This window comes from Bos mutus, chromosome 7 (genome assembly GCF_027580195.1).
Source record: "Bos mutus isolate GX-2022 chromosome 7, NWIPB_WYAK_1.1, whole genome shotgun sequence".
Taxonomy (NCBI): Eukaryota; Metazoa; Chordata; class Mammalia; order Artiodactyla; family Bovidae; genus Bos; species Bos mutus.
The window spans coordinates 69611743-69636312 of record NC_091623.1 but is presented as its reverse complement, the minus strand read 5'-3'; positions in this window follow the sequence as shown (position 1 = coordinate 69636312).

The window sequence follows — 24570 nt, the reverse complement described above, 5'->3', positions numbered from 1 at the left end:
CTTGTTGATCAATGTTCCCTGGAGTCAGGAGTTTTCCGGTGTTCTCAAGTTTTGGATTTAAGCCTCCTGCCTCTGGCTTTCAGTCTTATTCTTACAGTAGCCTTAAGACTTCTCCATTCATACAGCACCAATGATAAAACATCTAGGTTAATGGTGAAAAGATTCTCCACAATGAGGGACACCCAGAGAGGTTCACAGAGTTACATGGAGAAGAGAAGAGGGAGGAAGGAGATAGAGATGACCAGGAGGAGAAGAGGGGGAATCAAAAGGGGAGAGAACAATCTAGCCAGTAATAAATTCCCTATGTGCTCTCCACAGTCTGGAACACTCAGAGAGGTTCACGCAGTTACATAGATAGGAGAAGAGGGAGGAAGGAGATAGAGGTGACCAGGAGGAAAGGAGGGGGAGTCAAAGGAGAGAGACCAATCTAGCCAGTAATTAGTTCCCTAAGTGTTCTCCACAGCCTGGAACACCCAAAGAGATTCACAAAGTAGAGAAGAAAAGGGGGAGGGAGGAGATAGAGGTGACCTGGGGGAGAAAAGGGAGAGTTAAAAGGTGAGAGAGCAATCAAGCCAGTAATCACACTCCTACGTAAAAATGGGTACTGAAATTGGATTCTTAAAGGTACAAAATTGATAACAAATACCAAAAAGCAAAGATTAAAAATCTAGAGTAGAGGTTAGACTCTCAAAAATACAATATTAAAAAAAGCAATCACAAAAAGTATAAATAAATATATATATATATATATATATATATATATATATGAAATTTGGTTTAAAAATCAGGTCTTTTTTTTTGCAAGATAATAGTAGGTTTAAGAATGAAAATTAAAGGAGTAATAACTTATAATTTAAAAAAATGATAATAGTAAAATATATCTAGGAATTTCTCTGGAGCTGTTGAGGGCAGTGTGGGGTCAGTTCAGTTTCAGATAGTTCCTTATTTCAGGTTATACTTCTTCTCAAGGTCTATAGGCCCCTTCCAATGTAGTCAATGCTAACGACAGAGTTTTAATCTGTTGCACCTGTCACTTCCAAAGTAGTTCCCTCTCCTTTATTTTGGCTTCCTCTGTTTGCAAGTCTCTTCAGTGTCTTAATTTCTGCCCTGACAAAAGGGGGCAAAGGTGGTCATTTATTTGGACTCACTTGTTCAATTGTGCTGCAGGGAGGGAGGAACCCTGCAAACAAAGATCACTGGCGTGTGTGGGGAGTGCTTGCACTGTCTTGGCCACACTGGGTTTGCCCCCGCTCATGGCGTGTGTGCTTTCTCAGTCTACACTGCTCAGGTTCCAGGCTGCTCTGCAGGGGAACTGTCCAAAGCAGGCCCTGGGTTGCATGTACTTCCCAGGTCTAAGCTGCTCAGATTCAGGTTTTTGGGTATTCCACAAAGGCGCAGACCTGGTTGGGCCTGCGTTTTGTGCCCTTCCCAGGTCCGAGCAGCTCAGGTGACCAGATGGCTTGGCGAGCACACACTGCCCAGGTGGGCAGTGCATCTTATTACCTCCCCCGTCCCAGCAGCTTGGTGTCCTGGGTGCGCAGCAGGAATCTCAGGTGTGCTGTGTGTCTCCTCTGGAGAGCTGATCTCTGGCTGTGACCTTCCTGGCGGATGTCAACCATCCAGGATCCCAGGAAGAGTTTGTTAGCAACTGGGAGCCTGCTCACAGTTTGGTAGAGGATGCCATCTCTGGGGCCGAGTTTGCCCCTCGTCTTCTGGCTCTGGCTGTTGCCCGCCTGCCTCCAGCAGGAGATGGGCTAGTTTGAAGCTGTCTAGCTCTCCTCTGATATTCGCTCAGTCCTTTGTTCTGTGAGTGGGCCCGGCAGTGCCTTAGGTTAGAGCTTTCCACGGGAAAGTTCTACCTTTCTTTTTTTCTTTTTTCTCTGGCTATCCCATAGTTTGGGTTGCTGTCTCACGTTAGCTCCCTCAGACTGTCCTCAGGGCATTCAGGCCCAGTCCTTACCCTAAGCAATGCAGCCTGCACCTCCCTGTTGAGCCCCCACTTGCTGGTGGTGGACGCGAGCGTCTGGGCTACTTCTCTGCTGGGAACTGTGGTTATACACGTAATCTGTGGGTTTTATTTATTTATTTTTTCCTCCTGGTTACGTTGCCCTCTGAGATTCCAAAACTCCCAACAGACCCACCGGTGATAGGGTTTCCTGGTGTTTGGAAACTTCTCCTCTTTTATGACTCCCTCCCCAGGACGGGTCTCCATCGCTACCTCTTTTGTCTCTCTTTTTACCTTTTATATTTTGTCCTACCTCCTTTCGAAGATAATGGGCTGCCTTTGTGGGTGCCTGGTGGCCTCCGCCAGTGTTCAGAAGTTGTTTTGTGGTATTTGCTCAGTGTTCAAATGATATTTTGATGAATCTGGAGGGGGGAGAAAGTGGTCTCCCTGTCCTATTCCTCTCCCATCTTCCATGTATTCTGGACCTGAGTTTGAGCAAGCTCTGAGAGTTTTTGATGGACAGAGAAGCCTGACATGCTGTAACCATGGGGTCACAGAGCTGGACATGACTGAGCAACTGAACTGAACTGATGCATCTACAGTAGAAGCACCTAAATACATAAAGCAAATATTAACAGACACAAAGTGAGAAATAAATAGCAATACCATAACAGTCGGGGATTTAATACACTATTTACAACAATGGATATTTCATCCAGACAGAAAATCAATAGGGGAGCACTGACCTTAAGATCATCTGGTCTGACTGTCATTTAACAGGCATATATGAAAGAGTCTATTTAAAAGCAGCAAAATAACACATTCTTATCAAGTGCACATAGAACATTTTCTGGGATAGATCAGGTGTTAGGCCCCAAAACAAGTCCTTAAACATTTATAAAACATTGCATCATATCAAGCATATTTTCAGATCATAGTGGTATGAAACTAAGAATCATTTACAAAAAAACCCAGAAAATTCACAAACATATGGAGATTAAATGATATGCTACTGAAGAATGAATCAGTGAAGAAGAGAGAAATCAAAAGAATACATTTCCCCAAATGAAAATAGAACATACAAAACATATGGAATGCAGCAAAAGCAAATCTAAGACAGGAGATTGTAGCAATAATTATCTTCCTCGAGAAACAAAAAAAAAATCCAAAAACATAAAACAAAACCTTAAATTTTACACTTCAAGGAACTAGGGGAAAAAAGAGCAAATGAAGCCCAAAGTTAGTAGTAGGAAAGGAATAAAGATCAGAGTGGAAATAAATGAAACAGAGAATAAAATAACAAGGATGAATAAAACCAAAAGCTGGTTCTTTGAAAAGATAAAATTGATAAGCCTGTACCTAGAGACTCACCAGGAGGAAAAAAAAAAAAAAAAAAAAGAGAGAGGACTGAAGAAATAAAAGAAGAAATATTATAATTACTATAAAAATAAAAAGGATCATAGTAGACTTTTATGAACAAACTTGACAATCTTGAAGAAATGGAAACATTTTATTAGAAACATACAATCTTCCAGACTGATCATAAAGGAATAGACCAATTACTAGTAATAAGACTGAATGAATTAGTTATCAAAACTCTCCTAACAAAGTCTAAGACCAGATGGTTTCATGGTGAATTCTAATAAACATTTAAAGTGTTGATACCAATTTTTCTCTAACTCTACCAAAAAATAGAAGAGTAGGAAACACTTCCAAATTCATTTTACAAGCCCAGCATTACTTTGATACTACTGTCAGACAAGGACACTACAAGAAAATTACAGGCCAATATTACAGATAAATATAGATGCAAAAGTCACCAATAAAATATTAGAAAGCCAAATTCAGCAATACGTTAAAAGGATCATACAGCATGATTAAATGGTATTTATTCCAGGGATGCAAGGATGTTTGAACATCTGCAAATCAACATATATACCACAAAAGCGGATGAAACCCACCTGATCATCTCAATAGATACAGAAAAACTCTTGACAAAATTCAACATCCATTTATGATAAAGAATATTTAACACAGTGAGTTCAGAGAAAAAATACCTCAACATAATGAAGTGTATATATGATAACTAATAACATAGTGAAAGCCTTTTTTCTAAGATCAGAAACTAGACAAGGATGCCAACTCTCACCAGTTTTACTCTACTCATCATAGTATTGGAAGTCCTAGTCAAAGCAATTACCTAAGATAAAGAAATGGAAGGCATCCAAATTGGAAAGAAAGAAGGTAAAGCCATCACTATTTGCAGATGACATGACATTATATATAACACCCTAAAAACTTCACCCCAAAGCTGTTAAAATCAATTAAAGATCGGTAAAATTGCAAGGTATAAACTCAATACACATAAATCTGTTCTTCTATATAATAACAAATTATCTGAGAAATTAAGAAAATAATCCCATTTACAATTACATCAAAGAGAATAAAATACCTAGAAATACATTTACTGGAGGATATGAACAGCCTGTACACTGAACACTGTACTACACTGATGAAAGGAACTGAGGAGAGACACAAATAAATGATCAGATGTTATATGCTCATGGATTGGAAGAACTAATATTTTTAAAAATGTTCATACTACCCAGAACAATCCACAGAATCTGCAATTCCTATCAAAATTCCAATTGCATTTTTCACAGGAAGAGAATAAACAATCCTTAAATTTGTATGGAACCAGAAAAGGCTGAATAGCCAAAGTAACCTTGAGAAAGAGATACAAAGCTAGATCACGTTTCCTGTTTTCATACTATATTACAAAGCCATAGTATATGGTACCAGCCTAAAAATAGACACAGATCAAAGCAACATAATAGAGCACCCCCAAATAAATCCATGTATATATGGATAAAAAAGATGTGGTATATACAGAGAATGAAATACTACTAAGTCACAAAGAAGAATGAAATCTTACCATTTAGGACAATATGGATAGATTTAAAGGCTTTATGTTAAGTGAAATAAGTCAAAGAAGGACTGATATTGTATAACCTCACTTATATGTGGACTGTAAAAAACCCAAAAACAAGGTCATAGAGAATATAACAGTGGTTGCTTAAGGAGGGGCAGATAGAGGTAGGAAATATGGGTACGGGGGAAAGAGGTACCAATTTGCAGGTATAAAGAATTCATGGGGATGAAATGTACAGCATGGTGACAACACTTCATGACAAATATGACAAATACTGCTTATTTGAAAGCTGCTAAGAGAATAAACCTTAAAAATCCTTATCAGAAGAAAAAATATTTGTAAAGTCTTTATGGTAACAGATGTTTAATGAGACTGTGAGCACTTTACAATGTATACAAATGTTGAATCATTATGTTATACACCTGACACTAGTATTTCATATGTCAGTTTTACCTTAAAAGGGGGAAAAAGGAAATCAGAGCTATCTAGTACAAAGAATTTTTTTTTTTTTTTGTGAAGGGAAGGAGAGAAATGGAGTGACAGCTGGCAACAGGTGGGGAGTGAGGTTTATAGAGAGATGTTTTTAATGGAAAAAATAACACATGTGATTGCTACTGGTAATAATTCAGTAGAGGGAGAAAAACCTCTTTGCTGCAGCCATCCTCTTGAATTGATGAGAAGGGATGGGAGGTCTGTAAGTTTTGGACTGGTCTGACCAAAGAGTGGGGACACTTAATACACATTCGCACGAATGACCACAGAATATGTGGGTGCAGATGTCAGTAGGTTGGAGAGTTCTTCTGTCACCATCCTCTGCAATAATGATCACTTTTTCTGATCAAGAAAATCCTTGGGTCTATGTATTCTTTCTGATCAGTACTACCAATATCATCCTTAGAAATAAAATTAATTTATTGTACAAGTCATCTTCTTTCATCAGTAGGCTGTAGGTGTACCCATATTTTCTCTATGAGAAAAATGCACACTATCTTTGATGGTTATTTCCCTTGATACACACAGGCCCCCTTTGTCCTTATTTACAAGTTTATGACAATTTTCTAGGTGGTTTAGCTATCCAAAATATGACCATCTAATAAGCAGAGTGTTACAATGCCATTATTTGTATGTTAGTGAAGTGAAAGTCGCTCAATTGTGTCTGACTATTTGCGACCCCACAGACTATACAGTCCATGGAATTCTCCAGGACAGAATACTGGAGTGGGTAGCCTTTCCCTTCTCCAGGGAATCTTCCCAACCTAGGGATCGAACCCAGGTCTCCCGCATTACAGGCAGATTCTTTACCAGCTGAACCACAAGGGAAGCCCATTATTTGTATAATGCTGTGTGGTTCACATATTTTTTTTTTTTACTATTGCTATTTTATAGAGTAGGAAACCAAAAAAGTAGCATGTCCAAGATACAAAACAAAACAAAAAGACACTAGAAGCTGGTGAATCCAGGATTCAAATCAGATAGTCTGATTTCAAGAGTTACCAGAATATACTATACTAGGGGCCAGAATCCCATAATTCCCACTTACTTGTAAACAAACTCTAATTTTAAAGTAACTTTTCTGATTCAGGGAGGAAAAGCACAATTTATTTACAACAGTAAGTTTTAGCTTTTAACAAGTTTACCAAAAATTTGTGAAATAAAAACACCACCAACAGAGTTATGTGTGGTAAATTTTAGTAGATTTTTTTTGTCCAAAATGCAGTGTGTGTGTTTAAGAGGCTTTTGCTGTTTTTGCTGTCAAAATCATTATAGGATGATTACTATTACAGTATTCTTCAGGAATATTTTACCAGCTAACAGTATTCTGATGACAGAGATGACATTTACAAAGTAAAAACAAAGAACAGATGTCAAGTAACTCTGTGGTAGAGTGGAATTTAGAACTAGAGTCTCAGTACATTTCCCCGAGTCCAGTCATGGAAAACGAAGCATGTTCTCGTGAAACTGCAGCTGAAACCGAGAATTCCTCACAACACAGTGTGTTCACTGCCAAACCAGAGAGATCAGAATTCTTCGTTTCAGAGCACAGTGGTAAACTCCACAGGCTCCAGATTTTGTGTCACAGTCTTTTTCTAACTTCCTTCAACCCTGAGCTGCGGGAATGATCATCAAATTACTTACAATGGGTTATTTGACTCTTTAAGGCCAAAAGAAAAAATAAGATGAAATTTATGGTCATTTTTCTTCCACTAAAATTAAGTACCTGATTTATTAGGTAAAAGGGAATTTAATATGTATATTTAAACAACAGATCATTAGCACTTCATTTTTTAAGATCTTTTACAACAGGGCAGGGTTGAGAGATGATTTTTGCTCCTTGTTTTTAAAATGACTGTATGGTCATTTTTTATTTCTCTTTAAGTCATCTGGAAGCCAGGCACTTCTGACCCCACTTCTGTGTCTTTTTTTCCTTCGCCACAGAAACCTGGTTTGACGTATTCCAAGTGTTGTATAGCTCATTTACGCTGTAGAAAAGGAACCAAGGAACTGGTGAATAGTAGCTGCTTTTAAAAAAGAGTTGAAAAAAATCAATAATAAATTATCTTCCTATACAGCCATTTAGGTTCTTTGCACGTCCCCTCTGACATGTAGATGTAGTTATAAATTGATTTAGTTGGGGACCGTAAAGAATCTCACTTGCTCTGGACTGCCTGTGAATGTACATTAGTGAAATAAAAATAACCCACCTTGTCAGAGGGGCCTTTCTAGGAGCTGGCAAACCCAGCAAGTTATTTTTATAGTTTAATGAGCTAGGCCCTGGCTTCCACGGGGAGACACAGCAAGTGGAGTGCTTCATAATTTACTGCTGTAAAATGATCAGGATTCATGTTGTCTATAAAACATGAAAAACATTCTTCATTCCTTACCAATTAGATCATAGTTACAACTCACAGTTCCTTTGAGCTTAAAAGAAAAAATTTAACTGCTAGACATAAATGAATGTTGTGGTTAAATTAAACCCTTCAACAGCCCAAACAGGCTTGAAAGAAATGCCTTCTGGATGTTATTAACACACATATTTAAGTGCTATTTTTAAATTTTAACTGCAAGCCATAGCAAGCACAAATGTTTAGAGTAGCTATTTTGACATCATAGCGTTACTTTCACATTTTCATCTTCACTAATTCTTTCCATTAATTATTTCACCTTATATTAAAAATTTTTTTTGCAGATATAGGACACTTGTTTTATGAGAATGACCATGTTTGAAGAAGCAAGAATTAATGGCAATGTAACATTGCAGTAGAAAGATCTATACATTTATTACATCAACAGGATCATATGAGTCATTTTCCATGAGTATTCTGAAATTTCCAAGAAACGAGAATTTGAACTCAACTTTTTAAAGGTTTAGAATTATTTAAAAATACATTCGTGTTTGTTTTTTTTTTTAAACTTGAAACATAACCACAAGGAAGGCAATAAAATTGCTAATTTCTATCCTTAGTTCAACTAGTGGGCTACTTGGTGCATGCATGATAAGTTGCTTCAGTCGTGTCTGACCCTCTGCAGCCCTATGGCCTGTAGCCCACCAGGCTCCTCTGTCCGTGGGATTCTCCAGGTAAGAATACTGGAGTGGGTTGCTGTGACCTTCTCCAGGGGATCTTCCTGGCATAGGGATTGAAGTCGTGTCTCTTATGTCTCCTGCATGACAGGCAGGTTCTTTACCACTAGCGCTACCTGGGAAGCCCCTGGGCTACTTAGAAGTGTATCAGTTTTGAAAGATTTCAGAATTTCCTATATATTTTCATTAACCTCAAGTTTAGTAACATTGAGGCTTAGAACAGACTTTATGATTTTATTCCTTGGAAATGTGGTCTGTCTTGGTGAATGTTACATAAGCTCATGAGAAGAATGTGTATTTTGCAGTGGAGGTTGTGGTGTTCTACAATTGGCAATACGATCAGGTTCGTGATAATGTTTCAAATATTCTCTACCTGTATTAATTTTATTTCTTCTATCAATTACTTGGGATTGGGGGGATTGGACATTTAACTTTCTCCCTTTTTTTCTGTCTTCTATTCCATGTACTTTGAAGCTTAGAATTAGGTGCATCCTGTAAGATTGCAATGTTTTGTTGATGACCTTTTATCATTATGGAATGTTTCTCATTATCTCTCATGATCCTTTTTTCTGGAAGCCTGTATTATCTAATTTAAAATAATCACCACTGCCTTTTTTATACTTTGAGTTTGCAATGGTTTATCTTTTTTCTGTTGTTTTACTTTCAAACTTTGTGTCTTTAAATATTATTTGTGATATTTGTAAATAATACTGTGCTGATATTTGATTTATCTAGTTTATGGTATATTTTGATCATATGCTGGTTAGTAAATATTATCACCCTCTAAAAGGGGTATACCCCTTTTCTGTTACACTGGTAGTATGAATGGATAAATCCATCTAATCTGTAGTTGAGTTTGCTTGGGGCTGTGGTACAGCTTTAGATAAATTTAGTATATCGCTGGCTTCAAATGATTGAGGGTGAAATCAGAACTTTTACTTTAGCAAGAGTTCAGATCTGAGCACTTGCTGGATTTTAGTTATCTCTTATGTTTTACATCCTAAATGCCAGATCTTTCTCTGTTTTACAACCTGGCTGACAGCTTTGTGGCTCAGTAGGGAGTTTTCTTTTTCCTCTCCAGTCCATCCTGGCTTTCTGGGCTTTGAAAGACTTCTCTCAACCCTGCTTCTCTGTCCCCGGCATTCAAAATCTGCTGTCTCCCCATTAAGAAAGATTTAGTGTGCCTTTGAGAGTTTCATTCTTTTTCCTGCCCTGCTCTCAACTTGCAGCAGGTCACTGCTGGGCACTGTGTGAATGTCTGGGCACCTGATCAGTGGGGCTTTTCTCCATTCTCCTGCCCTACATCCTACCTTGATTAGAGCACAACAGTGAAATTTCCAGAGTGATCTGAAAGAATTTCTCTCAACTCTCCTTTTGTATTAACAATCTGCAACATAGTACTTCCATGTACTCATTTAGGTCTTTAAGGAAGAATTGTTGGGTAGGTGCAGATTTATTCTATGGCTGGAGATCCTTGGTATTATAATCCATCTTGTCTGCCCACAAGACTATTAAAAGTTAATTAAAAATTGTCAGGTTTATCCTTTTGTTTGTGGTATATTTCTTCTCTTCCTACTATGCCAGCAAAGCTGAAAACATGCATAGGTATTTTTCCCCTGGGAAGGGACCATCATGTTTAAAATTTAGTTCATTTAGATATCTTTATGCCTTCAGCTTGGAATTTTTTTTTTTTTTTTAACTAGAATCTTGTCACTTATCCAGCTTGTTCTTATTGTTGGGAGAGAGGCAACAGTCTTTCATGGCTTTCCCTATCTTAATTGGCAATGAAAGGTCCCCATTGGAATTTTCCTTGGAAAATTTAGTTCAGCTAATTAAGCATTTTGGCAAAAACTGATAAACTCAAAATATCCAAACTTATCATCCTGAAACATACTCTATCTCTCCATTTAAATGTTTATATATTTTACCCAAATCCCACTTTTAGTCACTTATTACAGGAAAACATTTTAAATGTGGTTAGAGAATATTTGAATGTATGACAAACCCTTGGCTAAACTAAACACAAAAGAAAAAATTCAAGTAAAAATCAGAAATAAAAGAAGGCACATTACAGTGAATGCCTCAGAAATGAAAAGGACCATAAAATATAAGAATAATATAAAAACTATGAATAATTATATGCCAATAAACTGGTTAATTTAAAATAAATGGATAGATCCCTAGAAACTTACAATCTACCAGTCTAAATTATGAAGGAATAAAAAGTCTAAAAAGACCTGTATTTAGTATAAAGATTCAATCAGTAATCAGAAACCTCCCAATTAAGAAATACTCAGGACCAGATGGCTTCACTAGTTCATTCTACTAAACATTTAAAGAAGAATTAACACCAACACTTCTCAAACTCTTTCAAAAATTTGAAGAGGAAAGAACATTTCTACACTCATTTTATGAGGCCAGCATTGCCCTGACACCAAAACCAGACAGAGATACCATAAGAACAGAAAACCATCCCTGATAAATATAGACACAAAAACACTCAACCAAATACTAGCAAAGTGAGACAAACTGCACACTAAAAGGATGGACCAATACACAAAGCTCTATTAATAGGATACACCGCATTAATAAAATGAATGATCAAAGTCATAGTATCATCTGAACAGATGCAGAACAAGCTAGAGAAAGCTTTTGACAAAAATCAGCACCTTTCATGATAAAAACTCTCAAACTGAGAAGAGAAGGAAAGTACCTAAGTATAATAAAAGCCATGTATATGAAAGTTGCTCAGTCGTGACCGACTTTTTGAGATCCCATGGACTAGTCAATGGAATTCTCCAGGCCAGAATACTGGAGTAGGTAGCCCTTCCCTTCTCCAGGGGATCTTCACTACCCAGGGATCAAACCCAGATCTCCCACATTGCAGGTGGATTCTTTACCATCTGAGCTATCAGGGAAGCCCCAATAAAAGCCATAGATGGCAAGAATTAGCATTTATGAGAAAGTGGTAACAGTCAGTTTTCACAGTGTGTATAATGTGTTGCAGTTTTGTAAGTAAAGTATTTTATGTCTAAAAAGTAAGTATAGAGGACAAAATATTTATATTTGAATCAAGGGACTATGACTTGTTTTCTTCTTTTTACATTTTTTGTTTTTCAGTGAACTTGTATCAAATTTTAATGGTCACCATTAGAATAAAAAACAAATTTAGCTATTGAATAAAGTGATCCAAACAGGTTTTAAAATAAAAAAAATTTTAAAAACAAGAACAGAAGCACACTTTTCCTAAGAAAGCTTATGAAATGTTAGGAAAAGAATTTCAAAGCTTTGCTATTTTGTCAAGAGTGCCTTCAGATGTTATTGTCTTGGCACATATATTTCCTGCCTTTTTCTTTTCACACTTAGGCATATTCCAAACTCACACATGCTACTTGATCCTTTGAAACAATGTTGATTATTGGTCTCAAGTGACTTCAGCTTTGGCCACAAACTGACTTTGTAAATGTGCTTCCTGGACATAGCAAGTAAAAGAAAAATGTCAACATTCAAGTCAGCTCAGTTTCCTACCATATCCTAAGCAATGACCCTAACCAAATACTGAAATACAAGATTCTAAGAAGAGCTCACTGGTTTTTAAAGACTGAGTAATTACTAAAGAAAGGGAAAGTAACAAGTAAATATATTTTAAAATGTTACATTTTTAAAGTTTTGAAAAAATAATATAGTATCCTAAATACATAATCAATTGGGTTCTTGGCTTAAAGGCACAGAAAGATTTATCTCCAAACCAAATACACTGGTTCAGCTTTTCTTTTAGGGAGGCTCTCTAGGAGTCCTAATGCATAGCAGCATTCTTTCCCACCCAATCCTGAATAGTTTTAGAAAAAGCACAAAAGTGGCATTTGAGATCAGATTCAAGGATATGGCTTCATCCAAGTATATCAGCCTAGCAGTGTTGGGAATAGCACACATCAGAATTAGGCAGAATTATCCACACAGACAGATCCAAGCACGTATGGACCCGTGAGGTATTCATCCCTGAGGGTGAGCAGTGGAACCTGACTCAGATGTTTTTTTTACCACACTCAGCTCGTTTCCTCTCACCTCTCTTAGTTGCCTTTGCAGTACATTCCTCTTGCTTACAATTCTAAATGTCCACATGCTGACTTGTTAGTCTTTGTACCACATCTGTTTTTCTGACTACATTCACTCCCTAGATGATCTCATCCTGTCCCATGACTTCAACTTCAGTCTCTGAGCTGATGCCAAGCTTGGGCTTTTCCTCTGAACTCCAGAGTCACGCGTCCACTCTTGGGTTCAATACCTCCTCTTGGATGTCTAAGGAGCATCTTAAACTCAATGGGTCTAAAAGTGAACACTTCATCTTTACCCCTCAACTGTCCTGAAAACAGCTCCTTTCCCAATCATGTTCAACTCAGGTAGTTTCAAATTCATTCTTCAGTTACATTGATATCTTTGATGCTTATCTTTGTTCTTGATACTCATCTTTCCTCACACCACCCTCTCATTTATCAGCAAATTTTGTCACTCATACTTCAGGTATGCCCAGCATACAACTCTTTCTAACTACCTTCACTGCTAGCACCACCATCTTGGTTCTGGATTGTATCAGTAATCTCTTAACTCTAAGAGAGTGTTTCAATCTTCCCCATCCCCCAGATGAGTTTTATCACAGGAGTCAAGTGATTTTGTTAAAACACAAGTCAAATTAGGTTACTTCCCACTCACTTCCCAGCTACTGTGTTTTCTTGCTTTCCCTCAAATTCTGGAGGCAGTCTCGGTCTCAGGCCCTTCGCATGACTGTAGAAGGATCTGCTTGGGATTTCTAATCCCAGACATCTACATGCTTCTCTCTCCCTCTTCCTTCTGGTGTTGGTTACAGTTGTCTTCTCAGTGAGGCCGTCCCTGCACTTCCTATCTAAAATTTCAGCTCCCTCCCATCTAGATATTTCTTCTCCGCTTTTTTCTTTACCAATTGTCACTTTATCTTCTGTGTCTCTTACCAGAATGTAAGGAATTTTTGTCTATTTCTTCACCACTGCCACTCTAGTGCACAGAACAAGGTCTGATATACATAAGCACTCACTTATTAAATGAATGAATGGGTTGGCTCACATTTAAGAAGAGCTGAACTGAGTCAAGCCTGTCTTTTTTTTTCCTTTTTTTAAATTTTTCCCTCTGCAATTTACCATCTTATCAGAACTGCCCTTCCCTAAAGCACAGTGAGTGAAGGAGTAAAAGGGAGGCCATGGATGTTGCAACATATGGAGCCTAAAGAACACAGAAGGAGCACTGGGAGCAAGAAGCAAGGTGCCTGTGACACTTTGTTCCCACATTCTGAATTAAAAGCTAAAGTAATGTTGCAGTTATCATCCCAGAAAATCTAAAACAGGTCTTCTTACTATGGTGGGGAGGGCCAGATCTGGCCTGCAACCTGATTTGTGTATGGCTCTTGACTTAAGGACGTTTTTCACATTTTGAAAGGATCAGAAAATACAAGAAAGGGGAAGGGGAGTGGGATGAATTGAGGGAGTAGCACTGATGTACATACATTACCATGTGTAAAAAAGATAGCTTGTGGGAAGCTGCTCTATAGCACAGGGAGCTCAGCCTAGTGCTTTGTGATGACCTATATGGGTCGGATAGCGGGGGCTCAAGAGGGAGGGGATATATGCATACTTATAGCTGATTCACTTTGTTTTACAGCAGAAACTTACAGCAGAAAATAAGATAATATTGGAGCGCAATAATACTCCAATCAAAAACTAAAAATTAAAAAAAGAAAACAAGAAAAAGAAGGAAAGCATCCTCCTACTCTAATCTCTAAACTTCTCTAAGCAAGAGGGCTTAAATTTTGAGTTTAATTTTGCTTTCTTTCTTACATAAGAGATGTCATTTGTACAGTCAGTGCCATGCCAAGAAAGAAACAAAACACAGACACAAACCATTGTCTTTAGGAAGCACAGAGGGATTCTGAACAGGAGAGACATTCTGCATTTGCCCCCAGTCTCATTGAGAAAAGCAGGGCCTCCTCCTGACATATTCCCAGGCCCCAGGCGCAAGAAGCAAGGTTGAATCTGTGCCCTGTGCTTTCTCCCAGCTGGAGATGTCAGGTGCGCTCTGCAAGGGCACTTTGAAGAACAGGCCACCACTGCAGTGCGGATGGGAAATGGTGTCCAAGAGACAATAAACGGGACCCTGGCTTAAAGTATATTAAGGGATCACAGGAGTACATCTTGACGGCATTTTCAGATCTTCTAATTCAAAGACACACTTCTTATCTCCCAAGGGGTGAGGTCGACCTAGCAGAGAATATAGACAGAGCCTCACAGATAAGGTTGCCAACTGCACGTCAGAGATGAGGAGTGAGAACGCAGGGAGGGCTCCATCAGTGCCTGCAGAGCACAGTCAGGGAGGCAGCTCAGGGCATCTGTGCTGATCCACAGCCTAAATGTCAAGGCAAACCTGCGCGTCACGGTGGCACTGCAGTGACGCATGGTCCACTTTAGGCTCCACCGGGAAAGTGAAAGTGATAGTCACTCAGTCGTGTCCAGCAATTTGGGACTGCATGGACTAGCCCATCGGGCTCCTCTGTCCATGAAATTCTCCAGGCAAGAATACTGGAGTGAGTGGCCATTTCCTTCCCCAGGGGATCTTCTGACCCAGGGATTGAACCCAGGTCTCCTGCATCTCCTGCACTGGCGGGCAAATTCTTTACCACTGAGCTACCTGGGAAGCCTGGTGACTAGTTTACTTTCCGAATAATGTCTGAGGCAGCAGGTTTACCTGCACGTGCAGTGAATACTCTCAGCAGCCTTGGCCCATCTTGTACCCATTATGTTTGTAGGTGTCACTTTCCTAATAGGATTTGAGGTGATTGACTCTCAAGGGCATGCATACCATACAAGTTACTATAAACATTCAAAATTGTGAAAAGGAAGAGAAAGCAAATATGGCAGATTTGAGGCCTAGAAACAGTTGCTGTGATAGGCTTTCCAACATCCTTCAGTTAGGGGTCAGCCAACTGGCCTTTCCTAGTGAAGACAGGTGGGGCGATCATCTAGTCAGTCTCAGGAAGCCGTGAATGAACCGCCACAGAGCAGTCATCTCATTCCTTTCTGCAGTCAACTGCCCCGGGAACTCATGGAACAGACTCCCTCCAGAAATGTCCTAGCTTTCTAATTAAATGCTTCTGTGAATTTAATCAACGTTTATTTTGCCAGTGAAAATTTTATGAGGGAATGGTGTGAACAGAAGCACATTTTGTCATAGATTGCCAACCAATAAATAGAGAAATGGTCAGAGAGGAAAACCCTAAATAGCTATGTGCTGCCTTTTTCTTATTGTATTTTTCCAATTCCTTTTAAACTTACTTGGTAACCAAAGATTGTGTGAGGTATGCGTGTGGTTCACTTCCATCAGCCCCCTCCCCTGCAGTTTAATTGGACTGCTTTCTCACCTTACACATCCTGTTCACTCACTCCCCATACTCCTGCCTTCTCTCCTGCAGAAACGAACAAAGATGGGTGAAGATTTCTTTGAAGTCATTTCAGCTCCCACAAGACTGTATTTGCTCTCTCGTTATCAAAAACAAATCCACACACACACACACACACACACACACACACACACATCCACATCACTGTAGTCCATCTGCAGACATAGCCAAACATGTGAACCACAACTCCGAAGGCTTTGGGCTTTACCTGAGTTCTTTAAAATTGTGTCTGATTTACTTAATAGATGACACCAGCAGGGTGGTTGCCAATAAGCCTGATATTTAACATTACCCACACTCTGGTGACTCAGATGGTAGAGAATCCACCTGTAATGCAGGAGACATGAGTTCAATCCCTGGGTCAGAGAGATCCCCTGGAGAAGGGAATAGCTACCCACTCCAGTATTCTTGCCTGGAGAATTCCATGGACAAAGGAGCCTGGTGGACTACAGTCTATGGGGTCACTAAGAGTCGGACACAACTGAGTGACTTACACTTATAATCAAATTGTGAGAACTGTTACCTGTGAATTATTTCTATGGATCTTTTTTCTATACAGGGTGCTCTGGTATGGAACCATTCAGTCTTGCTTGTTTTCAGACCTCCAGATACACACCACAGCTTACTCATCAAGTCCATTCTGGTATCTAAAATGCACCTCAGATCTCAACATATTCCAGAACGAGTCATCATGTCATTGTTCAGTGGCCCTATGCCAGTGAATCTCACTTCCCTCCATTCACTTGCACAAGCCCCAAACTCAGGAATTCACTGAGAATACCTTAACCCTCACCTTAACCCTCTGTGATAGTCAGATCTATCACAATGTCCTGTTTAACCTGAATAGCTCCCAAATATATTAATACTGTTTTCCCCCTTCATTTCCCATTGTCCTTGTCCTTGATACCATAATTTCTAATATTTGCTCTGTTACACTGCTGAGTTATTTTTGACAAAGTAGCCAGGATTATCATTTAAAAATGCATCTCTGATTAGGGTACTTAACAGCTACATTCCAGTTAAAATGCTAAAAATCCAACAGTGGTTTTCCATTGCTCTTAGGAGTCAGACCAACATCCTTAACACAGCATTCGTGGCTCCTAATGGGTCAGCCCTGCCTACATCTCAGTCCTTACCCCATTTCTCACTCTCTCACAATCCAGCCACCCTTTCCTTTTCTCTTCCTTCTGTCCTTCCAACAGCCTGTTCTCATTTTAGCCATACAACCTTTGCACATGCTGTAGCTCTACATAGAATGCCCTCTCTCCATCATAAAGCTTTTTGAATAACTTGGTCTCACCAGTCAAGTCTTAGCCAACTGTTCTTTTCCTCAGTGAAGCCCTCTCTGAGCCTTCAGGACACGTTCTCCTCTATTCTTCCCTTCATATCATTTATTTGAGTTTGTCTTAATATTCTTCATATCAAGGGTGTGATCTCTAATTTAATATTTGTCTATCCCATGAGTAACTCCATAGGACAAGCAGCTGTGATGTTTACAAGTTATCTATGCCAGTGTCCAACAATGTACCTACTAGGCATCAGCTGGCTGAGAGAACAAGTAGCACTTTTAAGACAAACTTGTAAACTTTGCCTTGTGTTTACTGAAATAGAGTCTATGGACTATGTTTCCAGACTCTGTATCTAAGAATTATCTCAACACTTCAGTAGTTTGGTCATCTGATGTGAACAGTCAACTCATTGGAAAAGTCCCTGATGCTGGAAAAGATTGAGGGCAGAAGGAGAAGAGCGCGTCAGAGGATGAGATGGCTGGATGGCATCACTGATGCAATGGACATGAACTTGGGAAAACTTTGGGAGATGATGAGGGACCGAGAGGCCTGGCATGTTGCAGTCCATGGGGTCGCAAAGAGTTAGACACAACTGGGCAACTGAACAACAATCCTGATCTAGCCATGCTTAGAAACCACTATTAAAGGAAAATCATTTCTTTACTTCCAACACTTGACACCAGATGCTGGTATTTCTTTCTCTCTACACCAACTACTCTTCCAACAACTGGGTACCCTATAATTTATTCAGTTCAGATACTAATTCCCTGGAGTCAGTACCAGACTGTATAGCTTTAAGACTCAGTCCCAAAAGAGTGCCCTTACTTCATGTTCTGTTACAAGTATTGGGTCCCAGGGAACCCATATTTCTGTCCCAATCTGGCTACAAAGTTGAGGTTTCCCACCATCGCCCCCATTCAGCTTCAATAATTTGTTATAATGGCTCACACAACTCAGGGCAATATTTATTTACTGCCCCTGCGACTGCTAAGTCACTTCAGTCGTGTCCGACTCTGTGTGACCCCATAGACGGCAACCCACCAGGCTCCCCCGTCCTTGGGATTCTCCAGGCAAGAACACTGGAGTGGGTTGCCATTTCCTTCTCCAATGCATGAAAGTGAAAAGTGAAAGTGAAGTTGCTCAGTCGTGTCCAACTCCTGGTGACCCCATGGATTGCAGCCCACCAGGTTCCTCTGTCCATGGGATTTTCCAGGCAAGAGTACTGGAGTGGGTTGCCATTGCCTTCTCCTAGTACTTATTTATTATAAAGGATAAAGTTGAACAGGCAGGTGAAGGGGTACATGGTGCAAGGTCTAGCAGGGTCCCAACCACAGCAGTTTCTGTCCCTACAGGAGACGGGTATACAACCTTGCTGTCACCTGGATGTGTTCATCAACACAGAGGTCATCCAAACACCATTGTTTTAGGGTTTTTAAGACACATCATCACATAGGAATGATCATTTATTAACTTGATCTCCAGGCCATCTCCCTTCCCTGGGGATGTGGGTACGGTTGAAAGTTCCAGACTTCTCATCATGGCTTGGTCTTTCTGGTGACCACTCCCATCCCAAAGGTCTCCTGGAGTCCACCAAGAGGGGCCTTATTAGAACAAAAAATTCTCCTATCACCCAAGAAATACCAAGGAGCTAGGTACACCAAATTACTAGGAGCTCTGGGTAAGACCTTATCACCCCATCACTCAGGAAATTAAAAGGGTTTTAGGAGCTCTGTGTCAGGAACTGGGGTCAAAGACTAAATATTAGAACATATGATGCTCCTAGCCTTCCTGTCATTCAGGAAATTACAAGAGTTTTAGAAGCTCTCTGTCAGCAACTGAGGTCAGAGACCAAATACACATTTCTTATGTCACAACCGTCTTAGAAAATGTCTAGCTCACATAATGCCGGAAGGTTTCAAATAACTTCCCAGGAGGTAATTATCTGAACTTTGCTAAGCACTTTAAGGTTGGGGATGGGGTGGGGTGGGGGGAAGTAGAGCAGAATGGCACCATAGCGGAGTCATCACTTAAAAAAGCTGTATATTTCATTTGGGCAATGTTCATTGTTAGAAAACTTCACTAAATGGTGCCAGCACCATAAATCTCATTTTGCTGGCCTGAGATTTTCTAGGGAGTTTCACAGTAGAAGTTTGATCTGCCTTCTAGAGGTCAGTCCTTCAAATACTGAAATAACCTGTACTATACTACAAATACTTTTAATGCCACCAAACATAAGCAGGTCCTTTAATGGTTCCTTAAATGACATGGTGTCCAGATGCTAACCCTTTCCAGATGCACTTCAGTTTTCCATTGTCTCTCCTAAAATCATCACTCAGAACAGGTCGTACAGAATGGTCTGATCAATGTAGAGGTTAGCAAAGCTATTCCCTTCATAGCTCCAAACTATGAAACCATCTTGTACCTTTGGGGTACAAGGAAATCAAGTTACTAACTCAAGTGAATGTAGTTAGTATTAGAGATGGAAATAGGATTTAATTCTGTAATTTTTAAATTTAATTTTTGTCTTCCTAACAGTTTGAACATTTAGCACCAAAAATGTCTGGTAAATTTATCTGGTCAACACAATTTCCTTCATTAAACACAAAATTTAGGGGTCAAACATCTTTCACGTTCTTCTCTTTGTAATATTCCCTGATTGTTTCTGTGTATCAGTGATTCTTGATGATAAGCTATGACGTTTATCAACATCTCTACAACTGTCCACTATAACGTCACGCGTTAAAGTGGGATAGAAAGTGATCATTGAGGTAAGATTACACTGACCTCTTAATATTGTCTCTCACAGTTTAACCTCATTTCATTGTTCAATCTTATTGAATTGTAGCTATAGTTCTTAGATATGACAATATCCACACCACTTGCATTAAAAAGAGTTTTAATGTTTTACTGTTAGTAATACTTTTCTTGGAGGGTACTTGGAGAGTGTTCTAGAAAGTATTTCTTTTACTTCTTTCCAGGAAGAACTGCAATAAATTATTATAATATAGCAGAATGGTGGTATGAAAAACTGAATTTGAATTTAGGAAATCCCAATTTCAATTTGAATTATTCTGCCACATGTAGTTGTATAACATTGAAGAATTCACTTAACCTTTCAAACCTCAGCTTTCATTAAACAAAGTAAGTATTTTATGTCACAATACTATGAGAAACATATACCATAGGAATTTAAAACATCATTGGGGTAGATAAGTTCTCAGAGGAAAATGTTGCTTACCTAATTACTGTTATCTCTTCACCTCCTACATAAAACATCCAGACTAGCAAGTACGGAAAACAAAGCTGTTCAGAACCCATGTTTAGAGCCTGAAATGGGATCAAACTACATAGGCTTCTGTTAAGTGTAAGCAGAGAAATCAACACCTGCACACAGCAGAGCAAGCTCCAGAGCTCAGCCCGGAGAAGACAGGTGGCAGAATCATGGGAGGATGGGGGCTGGGTGTAGAGGGGGTGCAGGTTCGGGAAGGTGTCAGAGACTTTGCATGACAAGATGACGGATTAAAATTATCCCCTGGGAAGAAAGGCTTACACCCTAAATGCTATCTTAGAACACTGAGAACATGAGACCTGGTGGTGTGAGACACTGACCACTGAAGACTCCACAGGCAAAGACTTAGGAGAATCTGTTAGAGCTGTGATGAAGACCTTGCAAGGGCCCCACTGAAGAGACCCACAGATGACTTAGAAAGGTAAGAGCACCACTGGAGAAAGAAGAGAACGAGGTTTACAGAAAAAAATTTTTTTTAAAATTGTAGAAAATAAAATGTCCCTCACCGACCCAAATCAAGCACTACTAATTTTAAAATGACAACGCAGTATACAAAGATAAGGGCATACACACACTAAGACATGCTGTAAGCCAAACATACTTTTCACCCCTGCCTTCATACCTCATTATTGCTGATACAGAGAAAAAGAAGTCATTTCAAAATTAGCATAAATTGGCAGACAGCATCCATACAAAGGTTTTATAAGTAGAAAAAGAATCAAAAGATGTTAGCAGATAAAAACTACAGTGCACCACCACAATCTGACTAACTATTCTTAAGCAAGCATTTGTACATCAAATAAAATATGTCAAATTAGAAACTAAAAAATGAAGAATAAAAACGGGCATTGTTGTTGTTCAGTCACTCAGTTGTATCTGACAATTTGCGACCCCATGGACTACAGCACGCCAGGCTTCCCTGTCCTTCACCATCTCCCAGAGCTTGCTCAAACTCATCTCCACTGAGTTGGTGATACCATCCAACCATCTCATCCTCTATCACACTCTGTCCTCCTGCCTCACTCTTTGCCTGCATCAGGGTCTTTTCTAATGAGTCGGCTCTTTGCATCATGTGGCCAAAGTATTGGAGCTGGAGCTTCAGCTTCAGCATCCGTCCTTCCGATGAATATTCAGGACTGATTTCCTTTAGGACTGACTGGTTTCATCTCCTTGGGATGAAACCCTTGAATCTCTATCCAAGGGATTCTCAAGAGTCTTCTCCAACACCACAGTTCAAAAGCATCAATTCTTTGGCGCTCAGCTTTCTTTATGGTCCAACTCTCATATCCATACATGACTACTGGAAAAACCATAGCTTTGACTATATTAACGTTTGTCAGCAAAGTACTGTCTCTGCTTTTTAATATGCTGTCTAGGTTGGTCATAGCTTTTCTTCCAAGCAGCAAGCATCTTTTAATTTCAGGGCTGCAGTCACTGTCCTCAGTGATTTTGGGGACCAAGAAAATGAAATCTGCCACTGTTTCCACTGTTCGCCATCTATTTTCCATGAAGTGACAGGACCAGATGCCATGACTGTTTTTTGAATGTTGAGTTTTAAGCCAGCTTTTTCACTCTCCTCTTTCACCTTCATCAGTGGGCATACACACATATACTACACACACACACACAAGATATGTACCTAAACTCAAAAAAGAAAAATATAAAATCAACTTACAAATAAAGACTAAATTACAAGATGTCCAAAGGAAACTAGATTCAACTGAGGATATAACTTTGGATATGCAATAAAAGATAAATATAGGCAAAAGATTTGCAGACACCAAATACCATCCTCATGAGCAGAGGCTCTATGAGAGGACAGGCTTTATTCGATCAAGACATGACAGAGGGGATGTCAGTCACAGGGCTAACAGCGGGCACTGAATATGCTTAATTATGGAACTAAGGTTAAAGCAAATGTGGGGGACCAAGGCAGAAGACAACTGTATAAATGTTAAGAATTCCAACCTAGTAGAAATAATTCAACAAAAAAAAATCAAAGGAGGAAAGAGACAGAAAATTAGATAAGCTAATTGATTGTCACATAATAAGCAGGAGTTGAAGATACCACTTAAAGTTGTCCAAAGATAAATTTACCTAAATAAGGGAAAAGAGGACTAAAAATATCATACAAATTATGAACAGAAATAGTAACTATCCAGTAGTAAAAAAATACAGATCTTCCTAATAAAAAGAGCACTCTAGAAAAAAGGGCAAAGAAAATAGGACACAGAGGGAAAGAAAAACAGTAAATATAGCCTATAATATGTAAATATATATAATATAAAACATAAAAAGAATGATCAAATGGAGACCAAACATTCTGTGGTATAAATTCCACATAGCTGGCTTATCTCACCTGTTTTTAAAATTTAGATTGATTCACAAGGCAAAACCCTATTATATGCCAAATGCAAAAAAAGAAGTTAAAAAATAATTCTAAAATGCTAACAATAAAAGGTTGGGCAAATGTATACCATGAAAATACAAACAGTAAGAAAGCAGGGATGGCAACCCTGGGAATAAACAGGGGAGAATTCAGACCAAAAATCAACAATCATGACTAGAGCCTTTATATTAAGAACATCAATTCACAATGATTATATTATAACAATTACAAATATATATGAACCAAACAAAAATTCATCAGTGATAACAGGGACTGTAAAAATCCTTTTTATTTCCTTCACTTCATATCAAACCTGCAAAGTCAATCAGCAAGTCTCATATTTTATTTTACATCAGAATTACATGACGACTTTTATAAACACTGATGGCTCTGCTTTTACACTCAGAAATTGTAATTTAATTGGTTTGTAATGTAACTAGGCTCTGAGAATGTTAAATTTCCTAGATGGTTCTAATGTGCTTGAGAAGACTGAAAACCACTGAAATAGAGGCACAAGGACTGGAACAATAGTAAAATGAGCTCTCTACAATAAGAAAGAAAAAAAAAATAGAGAAGGCAATGGCACCCCACTCCAGTACTCTTGCCTGGAAAATCCCATGGACAGAGGAGCCTGGTGGGCTGCAGTCCCTGGGGTCACTAGAGTCAGACACGACTGAGCGACTTCACTTTCTCTTTTCACTTTCATGCATTGGAGAAGGAAATGGCAACCGACCCCAGTGTTCTTGCCTGGAGAATCCCAGGGACGGTGGAGCCTGGTGGGCTGCCGTCTCTGGGGTTACACAGAGTTGGACACGACTGAAGTGACTTAGCAGCAGCAGCACAATGAGAAAATAATATTCACAACAGGCAAACAGATAAAATCCTTAAGAATAAACTTAGGAACAACATGCAAAAAATGATGAGGAAAGCTGAATAAAAAGGCATTTCTTCATCTTGAAGAGGATGTAAAGTCGTTGTGTACACAGTGATTATCCCTAAGAGAATATATGAATTTAATATGAATTTAATGTAGTGCCCAGAAGCACACCAATGAGTTTTCTGGGAACTAGATCTGTTAAATCTAACATGTCTAAAACCAGACATGTGTATATCTAGGAAACTTCATTTTAAAAAGAGTAAGGGTTGAATAGCCCTAATGTATAAAACATATTATCAAAACTCAAAATTATGCAGTATTGGTATATGATTGACAGACTGGCCATTAGAACAGAAGAGGAAGTTCAAAAACAGACTCCAAAACGTGTAGCGGCTTAGTGAATAATTAAGAAGGCATATATATATCAAATGGCTGGTGGGAAAGATGGGCTTTAAAATAGACATGCATGAAACACCTGAAAAATGGTCATTTGGACTCATACTTTATACTAAATGGACAAGAGATTCAAATGTAAAAACTGATGTTTAAGTACTAGAATGAAACATAGGTAAATTACTTTACAACCTGAATGTGAGCAAAGCTTTCCTAAATCAAAATTCAGATGCAATTAAAAAAAATAAATTCTACTAAATCAAAAAAAGTTTGCATTACAGAATCATATCAAAGAATAGATCAAAATTTGGGAGAAAACAATTGTAATGTGTCCAACAAATAAAAGGCTAATTCCCCTATTACTGGGCTTCCCTGGTGACTCAGACGGTAAAGAAT